At 39.7% G+C, this 7,878-nt stretch overlaps 1 protein-coding gene across 2 annotated transcripts in view; it reads left to right on the plus strand.

The window, feature by feature from the left end:
* Positions 1-7,878, plus strand: part of CCDC126 (coiled-coil domain containing 126) — a 57,602-nt gene that overhangs the window by 2,939 nt on the left and 46,785 nt on the right. The window contains exon 1 of one of the 2 annotated variants that reach the window (XM_011944202.1): positions 3,671-3,881. The exons of the other annotated variant lie outside the window; for it this stretch is intronic. The gene's annotated coding sequence lies outside the window, so the exon portion shown is untranslated. Of the gene's footprint in view, positions 1-3,670; positions 3,882-7,878 lie in introns of those variants that run through there. 2 annotated transcript variants of the gene reach the window in all.

Genomic DNA, 7,878 nt, shown 5'->3' on the forward strand with positions numbered 1-7,878 from the left:
ACAATATTAACCTCAGGGAGTATTACATAGAGAAAATATTTTAGGAATGCTCCTTTTCCCCTGAAATTACATTCCGGGGTCAAGTCTGTGGAGGACTTTTTTTTGGTTTGTTTTTGGAGAGAACTATTTGAACCTCTGAGCTGTGGTGAACATACTGTGTCTTTTTGTAGTAAATCTATGCCTCTTTAGCTGAAATTCCTTTGGAGACTAATAGGCAGTAGTTCTTCTAGTACCTTTGGCTGAGTGAAAGCTTCTCTGCCTGCTAGTTGCTGCTATTGCTGTTGATAGTTACTGTAGCTATAGTTATAATGGCACAAAATGTAGACCACTGAATAGATGCAAAAATGAGATTTGAATGAGAGATTATAAGGTAGGATTAGCCATCTATTTGTCTTTTTAATGTTGCTGTTGCTATGTTTGCATAAAATAAAAGGAAGTACTTCATGACAGATGACAGGGAGTGTGAAATGCAGTATTTTTTTTTAACTTTTTTGTTACGATCCATAGTAAGAGATCTTTTTATATCAAGACCCCATAGATGTCTGGGTATGGTAGTGTGTGCCTGTAGTCAGTCCTAGCTACTAGGGAGGTTGAGGTGGGAGAATCACGTGGGCCCAGGAGTTTGAGACTGGCCTGGGTGACATAGGTAGATCTCGTCTCAATAATTAAAAAAAAAAAAAAAAGACTCCATTCGTGTATAACTGTGTGTGCATAGGCTGGACTCAGTGGCTCATGCCTGTAGTCCCAGCTCTTTGGGAAGGTGAGGCAGGAAGATTGTCTGAGCTCAGGAGTTTGAGACCAGCCTGGGCAACATAGTGAGACCTTGTCCCTGCTAAAAATAAAGTTTGTCAAACGTGGTGGCACACACCTGTAGTCCCAGCTGCTTAGGAGACTGAGGCAAGGATGTGGGACCTCTTGAGTCTGGGAGATCAAGGCTCAGTGAGCTATGGCCACTGCATTCTAGAGCCTGGGCAACAGAACCAAACCCTGTCTCAAACAGCAACAACTGTGTATGCATGCATGTGTCTGTGTATGTAAAAATAAACTGGAAATTTCACAAAACAAAATTGATGTGTACAGTCTACTCTGATGGTTTCTATTTTATCTTGTGTTTTGAAAAAGTGCTCGTTGCAAACTGTTGATTTTGTTCCCTGCTTTTGAAAAACGGTGGAGTCCCGGGCTGAGAGTTTGGATGCCTAACGTTTCTCTGTATGTTTGACTTTGAGTGGTCGTTACTTCTCTTTGTGCTTCATTATTCTTATTTTTATGATGAAAGTGTTCTAGTTTAAATATTTGCTGATTTTTTGTTTGATTTAATGAATTAATTAAATTTTGAGATAGAGTCTCACTCTGTCACCCATAGCGCGTTGAAACCTGGTACTCCTGGGCTTGAGTGGGCCTCCTGCCTCACTCTCCAGAGTAGCCGGGACTACAGGTGCGCACCACCATGCTCGGCTAATTTTTAATTTTTTTTTTTATAGTGACTGCGTCTTGCAGTGTTGCCCAGGATGGTCTTCTTGTACTTCTGACTTCAATAAGTCCTCCCACCTCAACCTTGTGAAGTGCTGGAATTACAAGTGTGAGCCACCATGCCCAGCCTGTTTTACTTTTCTCTGGAAATAATGTTGGACTAAAGACAAGTATATATCTTTATGTCTCTGGCTAGGGAGAAACCACTGAAAAAGGGCTTAAATATTTGGTTGTTTACATAGTGTGCTGTTTGGCAAGTGGCATAATAGAGCTTTGAACAGCACTTTTCTCTAAAGATCTTGTAAAGTGGAGTAGACATGTTGATGCCTGTAATAAATATAAACATTTAGAAAAAAAATTTATCCATGTTTGTTTCTCTACCTTTGTGTTTTTTAACAGGGAATATTTTGAAGTTTCAAAAATTGTATTTAAAATGCTTAATACGAGTTTTAAGTAAATGCACAGACAGATTGCTACCTAGACCTTATTTCATACCTGATCTTGCCACTGCCCCTTTCAGGTTAGAGAACACCAATAAGAATATATTTTTCTTTGTAAACACCACCATATCAGATCATTACTATTCCTGTATATTACCAACAGTGGAACTGCCATTTTCGTAAGACGGGGGAACACAAAGCTTTCTTTGCTGGCGGGTTTCCTTCTGTTCACTTTGTATGATTTCTCCAGATCAGGCCATTTCATGCTGTGCTTTGGGAACCCTCTCATTCTCATTTGTTTGTATTGAGGAAAATAGAAATAAGGAATTTGTTGCCTGCTCCCAAGATTCTGGTAAAAGAAGAATTCTAAAGGTTTTATTGGAAGGAAATTGGAACCAGACTTTGTACTTCCTCTTCTTTCTCAAATCAGATATTACCCCCTCGTTACTCCTTGACCTCACACCTCAGGTAGATGTTCCAAGAAACATCACCCTTATTTTTCTTTCATAGCAGTTTATCACAAGCTGAGATAAGTTGCTCGTTTGTTGTCCCATTCCTATTAAAATAGTGTCCAGAAAAACAGGAATCTTGTATTTCATATCTTGCTTTTCCTTTCACATCTCTGGTTCCTGGCACATGGTAGGTACTTTGCTATTGTGAATGAATTAGTGAACAAATGAATGAGTAAACCAAGTTATTTCATGCCTTAAATGGAACTGCATGTAGTAAAGGTTGTGTTTGAGCCTGGGCGTTTATGCGCTGCCTCCACACTCCACCTCCAGGTCTATTTTCTGGAAATGTGTTATCGCTATGTTTGCTGATCGTGGTGAAGGTCTCTACCTTTAGAAGACTTTGTATTTATCTTTGTTTTACTTCATATGTTTTTATCTTCTAGTTTTTTGCCTGTATAAAAACTAGCATATAAGACTTCCGAAATCCTTCTTGTAGCAACTTTGTAATACTTGGATTTATGTGAATACAGTTTATGTGAAACTTTAAGAGCCAGGTTAATAATTTAGTGAATAGTTCAAGTTAGGCGTCTTCAGGATCATTGTCCTAAACTGCCATTACTATTTTCTGGTTACATTCTTTTAAAGCGAAAAAGAACAAAGTTTCATTTGATACAATTTATTCTGTATTTACAAACACAGTCTTTCTAGTGGAAGTAAGGAAGGTAGTGTGGTGTAGAGAAAACCCTAGACAGTGAGTCAGGACCTGTATTCTGGACCAGTAGGATTTCTGGCATTAACTGGTTGTTTCATTTTTAGGCAAGACGCTTAACATATCTGGGCTTCAGTTTCTTCATCTGAAATGCGAGGGAAATGGATTAGGTTTCTTCTCAGGTTCTTCCAGTCTAGAAAAGGATAATTGAAGATACTTTACCCCCAAATTTCTATCCTCTGTTCCTCTACCCCAAAACTCATTGCAGGGAGGTCACATTGCTGCATGGGGGAAGGTGGGGTTAGGTTCAGGGATGTGTTTTAAAGTAAACATAAGGCATTTTTTAGTGATGGCTGATTGTTCACAAGGCTCTGTGGGGGATGTGGCAGCAGTGTAAGGCTTGTTGTTCTTGCCCATAAGGGACCTGGGACTTAAACAAGGAGACACGGCTTACACATATGCTTGGATGATGTGATGTATCAAATTAATTGGTATGAAGTAACATGCTGTGGGAGTTAGAAGAAGATCAGTGTGGGGTAGAATAAGGTAAGGAGGTTTTGAAATCCTTCTATCTGAGGTAAGATTTAAACAGATGGTCTACCTCGTCTCCTTTCAGACTACTTGGAAGATGAACTGTTCTCATCAGCAATATGCTGTTATGTCATCTTTTAGGACTAGGTAATGCTCCAGTGACTTCATACCAATGACATTTTCATGTTGTCCACAAATTCTGAGTAGAAACTTTTTCAAGCTTGTAGCCTCCCTGAGAGCTGACTGTTATTAACTGAATGAGAGGATGTCAGGAAACATGTAAAGACACATGCTGGGTAAATAAAAATATCATATAAATATAAGATATAATTATTACTGTTGTATGAAGCAGAGAGAAGACTGGCTGGATTGGAGGAGATATATTTGTGGCTGAGTTTGCATGTTAGATTTTAAGTGCAGTGTGAAACTGTTGAAAGGTTCTTAATCAGGAGAATGTGATATGCTTGTGTGTGGGGGGGGGTAAAAAATACACAATCTAAAATTTATCATTTTAACATATAAGTGTACAGTTCAGTGACATTAAGTACATTCACATCATTGTGCAACCATTACTACCATCCATCTCCAGAACTTCTTCATCATCCCCACCTGAAACTCTGTACCCATTAAATTATAACTTTCTATTCTCTTCTTTCATGTTGTAGCATGTATCAGAACATCTTACTTCCTTAGCACTGAATAATATACCATTGTATGTAGATGCCACATTTTATTTGTCTGTTTATCTATTGTTGGACACTTGGGTTGTTTCCACCTTTCGGCTGTTAGGAATAATGCTGCAGTGAACATTGGCATACACATATCCCTTTGGGTTCCTGCTTTCATTCTTTTGTGTGTATATCCAGAAGTTCAATTACAGATTGTATGATAATCCTGTGTTTAAGTTTTGGAGGAAATGCCATACTGTCTTCCCCAGCAGCCACACCATTTTATGTGCCCACCAGCAGAGCAGAAGAGTTTCAGTTTGTTCACATCCTTGCCAACACTTGTTTTCTGTTTTTTTTTTTTTTTGATGATAGCTATCCTAATGGGTGTGAAGTGGTATTTCATAGTGGTTTTAATTTACATTTCCCTATGATTAATGAGGTTGAGCTTTTTTTTATTGGCAAAATGTCTTCAAATTTTGAATTTTGATTTTGGAATAATATTTGATTGCTCTGAGAAGAACGGATTGAAGTAGGGTTGGAGAGGAGTCTGGCAAACCACTTGATAAGCAGCTATAAGAATCCACTTGGAGGTGATGATAGTTGGATCATACTCTATTGCCCTTCTTCAGGTCTAGTGCTTTACTGATACTTCATTTTAAGTGTGTCCCCTCTCCTTACTTATTCTACTTTTGTGCCATATAGACTAATTACTTTTGTGATTTCTGCAGTTGGTTGAGAACTGTCTCCTGGGAATCTTTTTTTAATTTTTAAATTTTTTTTTTGAGGCAGAGTCTCACTCTGTCACCCAGGCTGGAGTGCAGTTTCGCTATCTCGGCTCACTGCAAGCTCCACCTCCCGGGTTCACGCCATTCTCCTGCCTCAGCCTCCTGAGAAGCTGGGACTGCAGGTGCCCGCCACCACTCCCGGCTAATTTTTTTGTATGTTTAGTAGAGACGGGGTTTCACCGTGTTCGTCAAGATGGTCTCGATCTCCTGACCTCGTGATCTGCCCGCCTCACGGCGGCCTCCCAAAGTGCTGGGATTACAGGCGTGAGCCACCGCGCCCAGCGCTTTTCTTTTTTTAGTCATTAATACCTGGGTTTTGTGTTCTTCACTTTATCTTAAACCTAACGAAAGGATTCGTTAAAATACGCCGTCTTTCTAATTTCTGCTGTTTTAAGATGGCTGAGACTATTCTTAGGAAATGGATGACTCTGCTTTTCTGTGGATCAGCTTTAGAGATGCAAGTATTTATTCACGTTTCCCCTCCACGTCAGATGTGTCTTTGGGGATCCTTAGAGGCGCTTAAGTGTTTGTTTCGTCAGAGTAGGCATCCAGGTGTTCTACAGTCCTGCCTCTGGGCTTCACCATGTTTACCCTGGGTCAACTTTTTTCTACTTCCGTCTGCATCTTCTCACTGATTAGTAATTTCCCCAGTTTGGGATTTGTGTTTACAAGTTGTAGTTTTTGTTCACAAGACACCCTGAGTGAATGCAATAAATTCTGTCAGGAATGACTTGATAATTTCACATTAGTCCCTTTTCAGTTTCAGTTGTTCTTGCACTATTTTCTCCTGAATTTTACTGACGTTGGTTATAAATTTTTCTCCAAGGAAATCTCTGTGATCCTTAATTGAAGTTTATTTTTCACTTAAAATGTCTGCTCTGTACTACTTTGAGTTCAAACACTATTACACAATATGTGCAATAACAATCCTGAGTAAATACTGTTTTAAAACACGCAGTTGTAGGGGGAAAAAGCCAGTGGGCCTGATGAATTGCTGGTGTTATTTCTTTAGTGACAGATTAATTTTTAAAATATATGTGAGGAAGAAAAGGAGAAATCTAATGATGTATTTTATAAGCATAACAGAGAGCCAGAGAATAAATAGGTGGAAAACTTATTTAAACTATAGAAAACTTACTTAAACTGTGGAAAAAGGCATATGCACATAAAATTTCTGACTCACTCTAAAACGTGTTGCAAAAATACTTGTTTTGAGGAAAATGTTTCTATGTTGGTGTTATTTAGTGCAGTGTAGGACAGACAGTAATGGCTATGGAAATAGGAGTCCTTAGTGTTGTCCTTGCTCTGTCACTATCTGTGAAACCTTAGATTACTTTGTGGTCCTCAATTTCCTCATCTCTAAAATAGTGAATTGGTCTGATTCCAAAGGCTTTTCTAGCTCAGACTTTCAATGATAAAGGTTTTTAGAGGTTTTTTTAAATGCGTAAACAAAATTGGTGTAAACCCTTTTAGTCATTTGTGTTCTTAGTGTTTCTTCCTGCTTCAGGTCATATAATTCTTTCAAACTACCTTGAAGGAAGGAATACATATGAGACAACAAGAAAGCTGCCAGAAATCAGAATCTCTCCTGGCCAGTTATCACTCTCTCGTGAGCTGCACAGTTTCTCTGCATTTTTGACGTGCTTTGTTCTCTTTCTCCCTACTCTGTATCTTTTGCTCATAGCCTCTATACCTATTGTGCCTGATTCTTCATAACTTTACCTGTCAATCCCCTCACCCAACTTTATTATTTTCATGACTTCTCCTTCAGCTCCTTCTGCCAACTGCCTGGTTTTCCCTGGGGCCTCTTTCTTTGAGGCCACAGATTCTAGCCTAGTTGGCTGTGGAACTAGGGTCCATGTGGCACATGTGGCACAAAATGTGGGGTCATGTGGCACAAAACATGACTGGCCAAGGCTGTGACAGGTCAAGCTCTGTGATTAAAGTATCTGGTGCTGCATAGTGTGTGTCTATGTGTATGTATATATATAGGGTTTTTTTTTTTTTTTTTTGAGTCAGAGTCTTGCTCTGTCACCCAGGCTGGAGTGCAGTGGTGCTGGCTCACTGAAACCTCTACCTGTTGGGTTCAAGCAATTCTTGTACCTCATGCCCAGCTAATCTTTGTAGTTTTAGTAGAGACAGGGTCTTACCATGTTGGCCAGGCTGGTCTTGAACTTCTGACCTCAAGTGATCTGCCTGTGTCGGCTTCCCAAATGGTGGGATTACAGGTGTGAGCCATGGAGCCCAGCCTGCATAGTTTATTTTATTGTACATTTTAGTTTAGTTAGTTTAGTTTGAAACAGCCTTGCTCTGTCACCCAGGTTGGAGTGCAGTGGTGCGATCTTGGCACACTGCAACCTCCACCTCCCGGGTTCAAGTGATTCTTGTGCCTCAGCCACCCAAGTAACTGAGTTTACAGGCATGCAACACCATGCCTGTCTAATTTTTGTATTTTTAGTAGAGATAGGATTTCACCATGTTGACCGGGCTGGTCTTGAACGCCTGACCTCAAGTGATCCGCCCTCCTCAGCCTCCCAAGGTTGCGTGAGCCACTATGCCAGTCCATATTTTAAACTTTTACTGTAGCATAATGCTTAGTTTTCTTTTTGCCTTAACATTTTCTGTTTTTATCCCTGCCTCACTGTACCATTTTTCTTTTATCTGTTTTTGTAATATTCAGTGCTGTTGTCTTCTCTTCCGTCTCCCAAATGTGCCATCTAAAAATGATCTGATGTCTTGACACTCATTTCCGTATCTTAGCTGGAATTTCAGTGTAGTTTCTTTCAAGGCAGTGCATTTTAAATCTTAGACCTTATTATGGAG

This window comes from Colobus angolensis, unplaced genomic scaffold, assembly GCF_000951035.1.
Source record: "Colobus angolensis palliatus isolate OR3802 unplaced genomic scaffold, Cang.pa_1.0 Scaffold229, whole genome shotgun sequence".
In the NCBI taxonomy this organism is placed as follows: Eukaryota; Metazoa; Chordata; class Mammalia; order Primates; family Cercopithecidae; genus Colobus; species Colobus angolensis.